This window comes from Budorcas taxicolor, chromosome 2 (assembly GCF_023091745.1).
Source record: "Budorcas taxicolor isolate Tak-1 chromosome 2, Takin1.1, whole genome shotgun sequence".
In the NCBI taxonomy this organism is placed as follows: Eukaryota; Metazoa; Chordata; class Mammalia; order Artiodactyla; family Bovidae; genus Budorcas; species Budorcas taxicolor.
In genome coordinates, this window is record NC_068911.1 from 43,951,931 (window position 1) to 43,964,486 (window position 12,556).

Consider the following 12,556-nt stretch of genomic DNA (forward strand, 5'->3'; position numbering starts at 1 on the left):
AGATGGTTAAATGGCATCACTGACTCAGTGGACGTGACTTGGAACAAACTCTGGTAGACAGAGAAGGATAAGGGAGCCTGCCAGGCTGAATTCTATGAGCTAGCAAAGGGCTGGACATGACTTAGCAACTGAGCAATAAAAACAACAAGAGTAAGGAAGTTTAATAAATTCAAGTAATATAAATAATCATAACATGAAATACATGGAGAATAAGAAGACCATGACACCATTTGTTCTCCTGGGACTCACACAGCTTCCAAAGATTCAGAAAATCACCTTTGTTGTATTTTAGGTCATCTACATCATCTCTGTGGTCGGAAATGTGCTCATGGTGGTCACCATCACTGCCAGACCATTACAGGAGTTCCCCATGTACTTTTCCCTGGCCCATTTCCCTCTCTTTATCTCTCTCTCTGTCTTTTTTTTTTTTTTTAATGCTTGCTATTCCTCTGTGAGAGACGTTACTTTGCCGACTAAGGTCCATCTAGTCAAGGCTATGGTTTTTCCTGTGGTCATGTATGGATGTGAGAGTTGGACTGTGGAGAAGGCTGAGCATGAAGAATTGATGCTTTTGAACTGTGGTGTTGGAGAAGACTCTTGAGAGTTCCTTGGACTGCAAGGAGATCCAACCAGTCCATTCTGAGGGAGATCAGCCCTGCGATTTCTTTGGAAGGAATGATGTTAAAGTTGAAACTCCAGTGCTTTGGCCACCTCATGTGGAGCGTTGACTCATTGGAAAATACTTTGATCCTAGGAGGGATTGGGGGCAGGAGGAGAAGGGGACGACAGAGGATGAGATTGCTGGATGGCATCACTGACTCGAAGAACGAGAGTCTGAGTGAACTCCGGGAGCTGGTGATGGACAGGGAGGCCTGGCATGCTGCAATTCATGGGGTCACAAAGTGTCGGACACGACTGAGTGACTGAACTGAACTGAACGGATTCCTCTGTGAATACCCCTATATTGATTATAGTCTGAATAAATGGGAAAGAAAAAGACCATCATATTCAAAGGATTCATGACCCAAATCTTTTCAGAACATTTACTCAGAGATACTGAGATTATCCTGCTTAGTGTGATAGCCTATGTCTGCTATGTGGCCATTTGTAAGCTCTTGTACTTATCAACCATCATGGACTGGTGGGCATGTGGCCTGCTACTGGCAGTGGTGTGCATGGGAGGTTTTCTTCATGCAATCTCTTACTTTTCAGATTACTCTTCTGTGGTCCTAATGTCATAGATCAGTTTTTGTGTGATCGGAGTCCTTGCTTTTTTGCCTGCACAGATACTCACACTCTAGGATTACTTGTCTCTGCCAAAAGTGGATTCATCTGTCTGTTAAACTTCTTTCTCCTCATGGTCTGCAATGAGGTCATCCTGTCCACCCTATGACCCGCCACCTAGAGGGAAGTGGTTGTTTTCTTCCTTGTGCATTGTATATTAGTATATGTGAGACCTGAAACTACTTCATAAATTCATAAAATATACATATTTATATATAAAATTTCTTACAAATTTCCAATAATTTTGCATAAATAGCTGCTCATTTTTATTATATCATAATGGCAATGGTTTAGTTCAGTTCAGTTGCTCAGTCTTGTCCGATTCTTTGCGACCCCATGAATCGCAGCACGCCAGGCCTCCCTGCCCATCACCAACTCCCGGAGTTCACTCAGACTCGCGTCCATCGAGTCCCTGATGCCATCCAGCCACCTCATCCTCTGTCGTCCCCTTTCCTGTCCCCAATCCCTCCCAGCATCAGTCTTTTCCAATGAGTCAACTCTTCGCATGACGTGGCCAAAGTATTGGAGTTTCAGCTTTAGCATCATTCCCTCCAAAGAAATCTCAGGGCTGATCTCCTTCAGAATGGACTGGTTGGAATCTCCTTACAGTCCAAGGAACTCTCAATAGTCTTCTCCAGTACCACAGTTCAAAAGCATCAATTCTTTGGCCCTCAGTATTATATTGGTATTTCAATACTTAACTAGGTTACAAAGAAATTAGTCACTGAACCTCCAAAGGGTAAATTAAAGAAATGATTGTTTCAAGTTTTCTAATTATTTCAGCTTTCAGAACTTATCGTCATTGCTCATACCACCACCTTAGGATGCTAACCCAACAGAAAGAGTGATGACTCAAACAAAAGGGCACTTTAATGTCAGGCAGGATCTTCAACTTGTTTAAAAAAAAAAAAAAACAAGAACAGTTCTACTCCATAAAGCACTTGCCTGCCTGCTATCATTGGATAGGAGGTGAGTGTGATTGTTGAGTGTGAAAGGATGAAGACTGAGCTCTTGTGGTGCCAGGTAGCATGCATAACACAGTGCATAAAGCTGCATCCATCAGGATGAAGACTGAACTCTTGTGGTGCCATGGAGCATGCAGGATGCAGTGCACGAAGCTGCACTCATCAGGATGAAGACTGAACTCTTGTGCTGTCATGGAGCATGCAGAACGTAGTGCACAAAGCTGGATCCATCAGAGCCCCTTCACTGGGTCAGTGTCCCCATGCCACAGCTACTGTAGCTCTGGGCTTCAAACAGCTCACAGCCCCACCCTCCTCTGGACAAACAAACCTGAGAAAATGAAAGCTGTCTAATCTGTGTCATTATGCTCACCATCCTAGGGCCCACCAGGGAGCAATGGCTGACTTAATGGAGCAAAAAGAGCTGGTCTTCTTCTCGTAGGTTGGAGCCAGTTCTTTTGTACTCTTAATACTTCAGAGCTCCTGTGGCTCCAGGCTGAAGTCAGACCTTAGTAAGGACAACATCCTTCTTCCCCCTACTATTGTCAGGTGCTCTCAATTCTTTCTCTACTTTTCACCAGCACTATGAGAAATAAATATTGAAGAAAAAATTTTGTGTAGCTCCGTTGTGTTGCCCTTTCTGGGACATCATGTACATGAAATCAGAGTATGTGGTCTTATCACGTTGGCTTATTTGACTTCACAATATGCATTCAGATGCCCTCCATCTCTTCTCATAGCTTGGTAGGTCATTTCCTTTTAGGACTGAGTAATATTCCATTGTCTTGATGCACAATAGTTTATACATTCACCCATGAAAAGACATGTTAGCTGCATTCAAGATTTGGTAGTTATAAGTTAACTTGTTTGGTTGCTCAGACAGTAAAGGATCTGCCTGCAATGCAGGAGACCCGGGTTCAGTCCCTGGGTCAGGAAGATCCCCTGGAGAAGGGAATGGCAACCCATTCCAGTATTCTTTCTTGGGAGATTTCCATGGACAGAGGAATTTGGCAGGCTACAATCTATGGGGTAGCAAAGAGTCAGACACGACTGAGTGACTAAATCTTCATGCACTTGCAATAAACAGTCAGGTGTAGCCTAGTTAACATTTGTGGGTTTTTTTTTTCCTTTGTTTCTTTTGGTCTTTAGACCGTATCTTATTTGTCTTTTGCTAGTCCCCTTCCCCATATGTAGCAGGAAACTTCTAAATCCAATGACTACTCATTTACTTAACTATTTTAGGCAGATACGAGTTTGGCAATACGTACAATTTATTATTCAGTTTCTTAAGTTTTATGGGAAATGTTTTATATTTTGATCAGTAAGTGTAATAGTAGTCACTGTTGTTTTTTCAGCATTCTGAATGAGTGAATCTTTCTCTGTGCTCAATTGCTAATATTAATTTTAAACGTGAGCTCAGGAGTACAGATCACCTTGATCTCAAGCTCAGTCACTCATCTGTGTCTGACTCTGTAACCCCATAGACTGTAGCCCACCAGGCTCCTCTGTCCATTGAAATATCCAGGCAAGAATAGTGGAGTGGGTTTTCATTTCCTACTCCAAGGTATCTTCCCAGGGATGGAACCCACATCTCTTTTGTCTCCTGCTTTGGCTGGTGGATTCTGTACCACTGTACTACCTGGGGAGCCCAAATTATATTTAAGTTATGGGTCCTAGAGCATAGGGGTAAGGTTATCCTAGTCAGAGGAAATAGAAGAGCAGAATAATAGAGTTAACAGATTTAAGATAAGTTTAGAGAATGTAAGATGAATAAATGCATGATAATCAGCTGCCTTGAAAGTTGCTCTCTGCATATACTCAAGTGTCACAGGCAGTCATATCTAGTACATGCATTTGGAGAAGTACTACTAGTAAAGAGTATGGAATGACACCCTTGGCAATAAAACTATTGACAGAGTAGGCAGCTTATCTGTTTTTATAGATAAATATTTCGTCAGGATTAATTATTTTTAAAAATCTAAGGTGTTTGGAAATGCCCAGAGAATTCTTTCCTGCAGACTTTTCTCCTTTTCCATGGAGAGATGTTTTTCTTTAATTTCAAGCACTGCACACACACAAAAAAAACCATCAACATAAACTTCAACATCAACATAAACTCTCTAGTAAAATGTTCTTGAAAGTTCCACAGAAACAGGAAAATGGAAATTTCTGGGATATGAAAAATCATATGATTCTACATACAATGTTTTATTAAATCTATACTGCCTTTGATTTTAAAGATATTAATATGTCTAAAAAAGTCAACTTAGAATTGATAAATAGTATTTCATATAAAAATTCTTTTTAATAAAAACAAGGGGTATATTTCAGATTATTTCATACTTATTCTTCGAAATAAAAATTTTATGATCAGCCTCATATGTGAGAGGTCTTCTCTGGTGGTTCAGAGGTTAAAACATCTGCCTGCAATACGGGAGACCCAGATTCAACTCCTGGTTGGGGAAGATCCCCTAGAGAAGGAAATGACAACCCCCTCAAGTATTCTTGCCTGGAGAATCCCATGGATGGAAGAGCCTGGTGGGCTACAGTCCACGGGGTTTCAAAGAGTCAGACAACGACTGAGCGACTTCACTTTCACTTTCTTTCACCTTAGAGAATGTAGAGGGGTCCAGAATAGCTGGATGAAAGCATCCAAACAAAGGGAATTGAGGGAAGAATGATAAAGAAAGAAGAAAAGCACCAAATATCAGTTTCTAGTAGCTACATGCATTGCAAAATTTCATAAGTATTGAAAGAAAGAAAATGCTAGTTGCTCAGTCATGTCCAGCTCTTTGCCACTTATTGGGCTGTATCCCACCAGGCTCCTCTGTCCATGGAATTCTCCAGACAAGAATATTGAAGTGGATTGCTATTCCCTTCTCCAGGGGATCTTCCCGATCCAGGGATCAAACCCAAGTCTCCCACAATCCAGGATGATTCTTTACCATCTGAGCCACCAGGGAAGCTCTTAATATTACCTTTTAAGGGAAGCCCTTATGAACTATAATATTATCTAATTTTATAGATATTTTCAAAATGAAAACAATATAATTAAAACAAATTTCCAAGAAAAAGGCATACAAACTTACACAGTCAGTAGTCACCCATGTCTCCTTGATCCTATAGCTTATTATTATAACACCATATTTTTCTTTCAATGTGGTGTGACCTCTGAGATTAGCTTGTTACAAATAATTTTCTAATACACGGGTCAACAGGTTAGATTTTGTCCCAAGAAAAATAAGGTTTAACAGCAATTTTTGCAGAGGGCTGTTATATGACAGGAGATGTGGTTTAGGACAGTTCTTATATTAAAATGCCTCAAATCCAAGTGGTCACACCCAGAACTAGCTGGATCCCTAAAGGAGCAGACTGTGATCTGAATCACAACAACATGCTTCTTTGACTCATAAAATATCAGGGGTCATTGAGTCCAACTCCTCAAAGAAAGATAGTGTGTTTCAATAATATTTCAATGGATTCAATATTTCAATATTTCAATATTACATGTCCTCAGCACATCAAGTACATCACCCTATTTACTTTAAATCTAAATGTGTCACTTTAGACCATACTTTCCTCATGGCGATTTTTGTTTCCATGTTTCTCAGCGTGTAGATGAAAGGGTTCAGCATGGGAGCAATCACAGTGTAAAACACAGAGATTTCCTTATCCTTGTTCTCTCTCTCTGCAGGTAGAACATAAATGTAGATACAGGGCACAAAGAATAACTGTTATGTGAGAGCTACAAGGAAAGAGAGCTTTCCTTCATCCTGGAGAGGAATATGTTCTAAGATTATATAATATGACTATGTAAGAAGCTACTAGGACAAGAAAAATGACAACAGCTACTATCACTGAATTTGCAATCACTAAGATACTCACAACATGAATATCTTTGCACACCAGTTTCACATCACACATGTAGTGATCTATCTGATTAGGACCATAAAAAGGTAACTAGAGTACCATAAGAAGTAAAGCAATAGAATGCCAAAAAACCCACAGCCCAGGCCAGGACCATCAACATGTCACACCTCTGTCTGTTCATGATGACCATGTAGTCGAGGGGCTTGACAATAGTGATGTAGTGCCGGGAGCCAGCGTGAGGAATCCCACCCATGACAAGGTCATGCAGCAGAGATGTGATGGGCAAGGCGAGTCAGATCTCAGGGTGTCCCCCTGGTATTTCCTGAGCATGTACCCCAAAAAATAAGAATCTGCCTGCCCTATTGTGCTTTTCCACTCTTCTGACACACTCTGGAAAAAGTCAACTCAGGGCTTTAGTCTTCTGCATTTGAAAGGGATGTTTCAGTTAAACCCCCTCTGATAACTCTCTAACTTGCCTAACAAGTTCCCCCTGACCTCTTACAGCTTGTGAATTGCTTATAGCCCCCCAACCATGAGAGACACAAAGCTTAAAAGCATCTTAAAGATACAGAGCCTTTTAGAGAGAGTGAAAAATTATATTGGTAGAGGGTTTTCACTGTTGACTTAATGTTTGCCGCCAGGCCTCCATATTCTTTATCTTTTAGGCACCTGGGAGGATGCTAATCAATGTAAATGGGATATGGAAAAAGATATATAGTAGTTTTGATGTTAGCAACACTAGACTTTTGAGTTAATTACTTTCCTTATGTCATAAATCACTGTACTCCTTTTACTTGTTATAAATTGCTGTATCTTTGCTATGTAAGAATGTGACTTTATTTAGTGCTTTCTGAGAGTGGCACCAGACTTTGGGAAGATCAACACAAATAAGTCTTCTGGTTGACAAACCCTTATTAGAAAAAAAGGCTGTAAAATGTTAATTGGCCCTTTTGGCCAGAAGATGATGTAAATTACCTAAGACTTGTGTATACAACTAGGTATGCAGAGAAAAAAGCCTGGTTTGATAAGAGTCTGGGCAGCTAATGCTGCATAACTTTGTATTACCCATTTACCTCTATGTACAATCAAAAAGGTATAAAAGGTCTTTCTAGACAATAGAGGCCGGGCCAGTCATTGGAAGGACTGGTTTCCCCCATGTCTCCTCTTTACTCTAATTTCAGGCTGAATTCCCATCTGGGGCATGGAGGCTCGCCATGTCTACTTACTTGTCCCGGCTTCTAAGATCCATGAGAGAAGGAGCCCAAGGCGGGGCACTCTCCGATATTCAAATGGACACTGGTGGCCTAATGTAGATGGTGCAAGTTCCTTGTCTGGAACTTTATTGGCTTTCCACATAAACCAAGTTATTTAGCCTCTTTTCTCCGCTAAATTTTCCTACTACACTATTTCTTCCTAATCTAATCTTATATTTATAAATAAATAAATAAATAAGTTTCTCCTCGCCTATGCCATTCATGCTTCGAATTACCGTGGATCCACCAGGGCTGGACCCTGACAATGTAGCAGTCAAAAACCATGTGGCACCAAGATGAATATTTCCACACCTGCTAGAAAGTGGGCAGTGAAGAGCTGAGTCGTACAGTTGTTATAGGAAATGTTTCTTCATGCTGCAGCTACATCCCTGATTAGCCTGGGGACCACCGTGGATGAGGGAGAGGTGACAAAGAAGGTAGTACATCACTTGTTGCATTAGATGGCTGCAGGTGATGGTGAGCAAGATGATAAAATTCCCCTTTAAGACAGCCAGGCAACAGAGCAGGAACAACAAGAAGAAAAGTAACTCTATTTTCTTATTTCCCCACAACCCTATGAAAACAGATTCTGTGACATTGTTCTGATTTTCCATGAAGCTGAGCTGAGTTCAGAATACACAACATAAATTCAGTTCATCTGATATGGTACAGAACTTGATACATGTTTAAGAGCATTTTTAAAAATTGTGTTAATTATGCAATGAGAAAAGATGTTGTTCATAGAAGATTTACTACAGACAGTATATATTTTTGTTGTTTTTAGATCATGAGCATCCTATTTCAAATGATATTTTAAAAGAATATGTATATAAATCTGGATCATTTGTAAATATTTTGCAGGGATTTAACTCATAACCAACTAACAGGTAGTTTCTGATAGTCGTTTTGCATATCGTAAAGCAAAAGTATCAGAGGATTCAGTTAATTACAACAAATAATTAAGACATTAAATTAAAGTCAAGCCAAGATGAACCTGACTCTGATACCAGATTTCATGCTTTTAGAAACTATGTAACAGCATTCAGTGACCAAAGGAAATTCCAGCTCTTATCCATCTCTATAAAAGATAAAGGTCATTCTCCATTTCAGCCTTTAGTCATCTAAGTAACTTTCAGAAAATCTCTCCCATTCTCCATGTACATATGAATCTTGTATAAAGTTACAGTCACAGAGGAGCATTTCCTACAATCAGTGGAGCTCCATATATATTCTTGAAATTAAAACAAAGCATGTTGTAATTATAGTACAGCCTACCTAAATTAGTCAAAAGTATCAATAGTTTCAAGGGTTCTCCTAGGTAGGTGTGGTCAATATTCAGAACATGGAGTAGCTGGGAAAAAGAGGTTTAAGTACAATGTGGGGCATGTGAATATAGGAAGATGGGATAATATTATAGTAAAACTCCATTTTTCTGATTATTCAAAATATAAAGGTTACTGTTGATACTTTATAAACATTTTCAAGAACTAGAAGTTTTCTTTTGAAATCTGAAGAACTTTGTGTGATTAAAAAATAACCAGAACAGGCTTTTGGACTCTGTGGGAGAGGGAAAGGGTGGGATGATTTGGGAGAATGTCACTGAAACATGTATAATATCATATATGAAACGAATCACCAGTCCAGGTTCAATGCATGATACTGGATGCTTGGGGCTGGTGCACTGAGACAACTCAGAGGGATGGTATGGGGAGGAAGGAGGAAGGGGGGTTCAGGATGGGAACACGTGTATACCTGTGGTGGATTCATGGTGATGTATGGTGAAACCAATACAATATTGTAAAATAATTAACCTCCAATTAAAATAAATAAATTTATATTAAAAAATAAAACTGAAAAAGAAAAAAAATAACCTAATTATTTAAATACACATTTTATTTTATTTTTTTAATTTTAATTTTTACTTTATTTTACTTTACAATACTGTATTGGTTTTGCCACACATTGACGTGAATCCACCACGGGTGTACATGCGTTCCCAAACATGAACCCCTCTCCCACCTCCCTCCCCATAACATCTCTCTGGGTCATTCCCGTGCACCAGCCCCAAGCATCCTGTATCCTGCATCAGACATAGACTGGCGATTTGTTTCTTACATGATAGTATACATGTTTCAATGCCATTCTCCCAAATCATCCCACCCTCTCCCTCTCCCTCACAGTCCAAAAGTCCGCTCTACACATCTGTGTCTTTTTTGCTGTCTTGCATACAGGGTCATCATTGCCATCTTTCTAAATTCCATATATATGTGTTAGTATACTGTACGGGTGTTTCTCTTTCTGGCTTACTTCACTCTGTATAATCAGCTCCAGTTTCATCCATCTCAATAGAACTGATTCAAATGTATTCTTTTTAAAGGCTGAGTAATACTCTATTGTGTATATGTACCACAGCTTTCTTATCCATTCATCCGCTGATGGACATCTAGGTTGTTTCCATGTCCTGGCTATTATAAACAGTGCTGCGATGAACATTGGGGTACATGTGTCTCTTTCAATTCTGGTTTCCTCGGTGTGTATGCCCAGCAGTGGGATTGCTAGGTCATAAGGCACTTCTATTTGCAATTTTTTAAGGAATCTCCACACTGCTTTCCATAGCGGTTGTACTAGTTTGCATTCCCACCAACAGTGAAAGAGGGTTCCCTTTTCTCTACACCCTTTCCAGAATTTATTGCTTGCAGACTTTTGGATCGCAGACATTCTGATTGGTGTGAAGTGGTACCTCTTTGTGGTTTTGATTTGTATTTCTCTAATAAATGCGTGATGTTGAGCATCTTTTCATGTGTTTGTTAGCCATCCATATGTCTTCTTTGGAGAAATGTCTATTTAGTTCTTTGGCCCATTTTTTGATTGGGTCGTTTATTTTTCTGGAATTGAGCTGCATAAGTTGCTTGTATATTTTTGAGATTAGTTGTTTGTCAGTTGCTTCATTTGCTATTATTTTCTCCCATTCAGAAGGCTGTCTTTTCACCTTGCTTTTATTTTCCTTTGTTGTGCAGAAGCTTTTAATTTTAATTAGATCCCATTTTGTTTATTTTTGCTTTTATTTCCAGAATTCTGGGAGGTGGATCATAGAGGATCCTGCTGTGATTTATGTTGGAGAGTGTTATGCCTATATTCTCCTCTAGGAGTTTTATAGTTTCTGGTCTTACGTTTAGATCTTTAATCCATTTTGAGTTTATTTTTGTGTGTGGTGTTAGAAAGTGATCTAGTTTCACTCTTTTACAAGTGATTGACCAGTTTTTCCAGCACACATTTTAAACAGTACCACCTTTTTGATGTAGTATACCTAGAAGCAGACAAGTCAATATGTTGAAAGCATCACCATCTACCCATAATCAAATGTCCTCCACAGCGAAGTCATAGCTTGCCTCAAGTACTGTTAATTTCAATGCCCTGTGTCCTAATGGTATGACTGAGAAACACTATGATGTATTGTACAGATCCATCATCAAATGATCATGAAGATGAGCATCTGGACTCACATGTTCTTGTTAGTTTTGTTTGTTTGTAGGTGTTGTTGTGAGCCCTGGGTAGTTAATATTCTCTGAGCCTCTTTCTTCAACTGACAGTGGATCTGTTTGCCTCATGTTAAAAAAAAAATTAAAAAGTGTGAAGAATATCCAATATAAATAGGCTACTGTTGTGACTTGTTAACTCCACAGGACAATACTCTAACAAGTAATTGGAGAAAAATCACTGTTCTCTAAAAAAAAAACAAAACTGCCACATTCATCAGTTAATTATTTTATCTTTAGATTTTCTATTCTGTAACAGGGAAATTGGTTAACAAATACATATTAGACTTACATAAACATAAGGAAGAAACATCAGTGTTTCTGTTACACAGACTAAACGTGAGAGCTTATTAAAGAACGTATTTACATACAAATGGAGAAACCTAGCTTATGCAGAAGACTGATCACATGACATAAACACATTTAAGATAAATTTTCATTAAGATTTTAGTGCAAAATTGTAGAAAAACTGGAGAATCAAAACTGTAGGAAGTGTATGTCTTGTTTAAGAATGTTTCTTATATACTGGCATAAGTCTCAGCACTCAACATCTGGACAAGTATTACACTAATTTTCCAATCACTTTGGAAAATGCATTCTCATGAGAAAATATCCTTTAGAGCAGGTCTCATTTTCCTTCTAATCTTCTTTTACTAAAATTCATAAAAACTCCCTATGGTTCATTGTTCCTTTCTTTCTCTACCCTGTTTCCTTTCTCTCTCTCTCTCTCTCTCTCTCTCTCTCTCCATCAGTTTAGTTCAGTTCAGTCACTCAGTTGTGTCCTACTCTTTGCGACCCCATGGATCGCAGCACGCCAGGCCTCCCTGCCAATCACCAACTCCCGGAGTTCACTCAGACTCACGTCCAAAGAGTCAGTGATGCCATCCAGCCATCTCATCCTCTGTCATCCCCTTCTCCTGCCCCCAATCCCTCCCAGCATCAGTCATTTCCAATGAGTCAACTCTTCTCATGAAGTGGACAAAGTATTGGAGTTTCAGCTTGAGCATCGTTTCTTCCAAAGAAATCCCAGGGCTGATATCCTTCAGAATGGACTGGTTAATTCTCCTTGCAGCCCAAGGGACTCTCAAGAGTCTTCTCCAGTACCACAGTTCAAACGCATCAATTCTTCCATGCTCAGCCTTCTTCACAGTCCAAATCTCACATCCAACATGACTACTGGAAAAACCATAGCCTTGGCTAGACGGACCTTAGTCGGCAAAGTAATGTCTCTGCTTTTCAATATGCTATCTAGGTTGGTCATAACTTTTCTTCCAAGGAGTAAGCATCTTCTAATTTCATGGCTGCAGTCACCATCTACAGTGACTTTGGAGCCCAAAAAAATAAAGTCTGACTGTTTCCACTGTTTCCCCATCGATTTCCCATGAAGTGATGGGACCGGATGCCATGATCTTTGTTTTCTGAATGTTGAGCCTTAAGCCAACTTTTTCACTCTCCTCTTTCACTTTCATCAAGAGGTTTTTTAGTTCCTCTTCACTTTCTACCATAAGGGTGATGTCATCTGCGTATCTGAGGTTAGTGATATTTCTCCCAGCAATCTTGATTCAAGCTTGTGTTTCTTCCAGTCCAGCGTTTCTCATGATGTACTCTGCATATAAGTTAAATAAGCAGGGTGACAATATACAGCCTTGAC

At 39.5% G+C, this 12,556-nt stretch overlaps 1 pseudogene; it reads right to left on the reverse strand.

Annotated features, from left to right (window-relative positions):
• Positions 1 to 5,785: 5,785 nt before the first annotated feature.
• Positions 5,786 to 7,983, reverse strand: LOC128043880 (olfactory receptor 4P4-like; annotated as a pseudogene).
• Between the last annotated feature and the right edge of the window lie 4,573 nt (positions 7,984 to 12,556).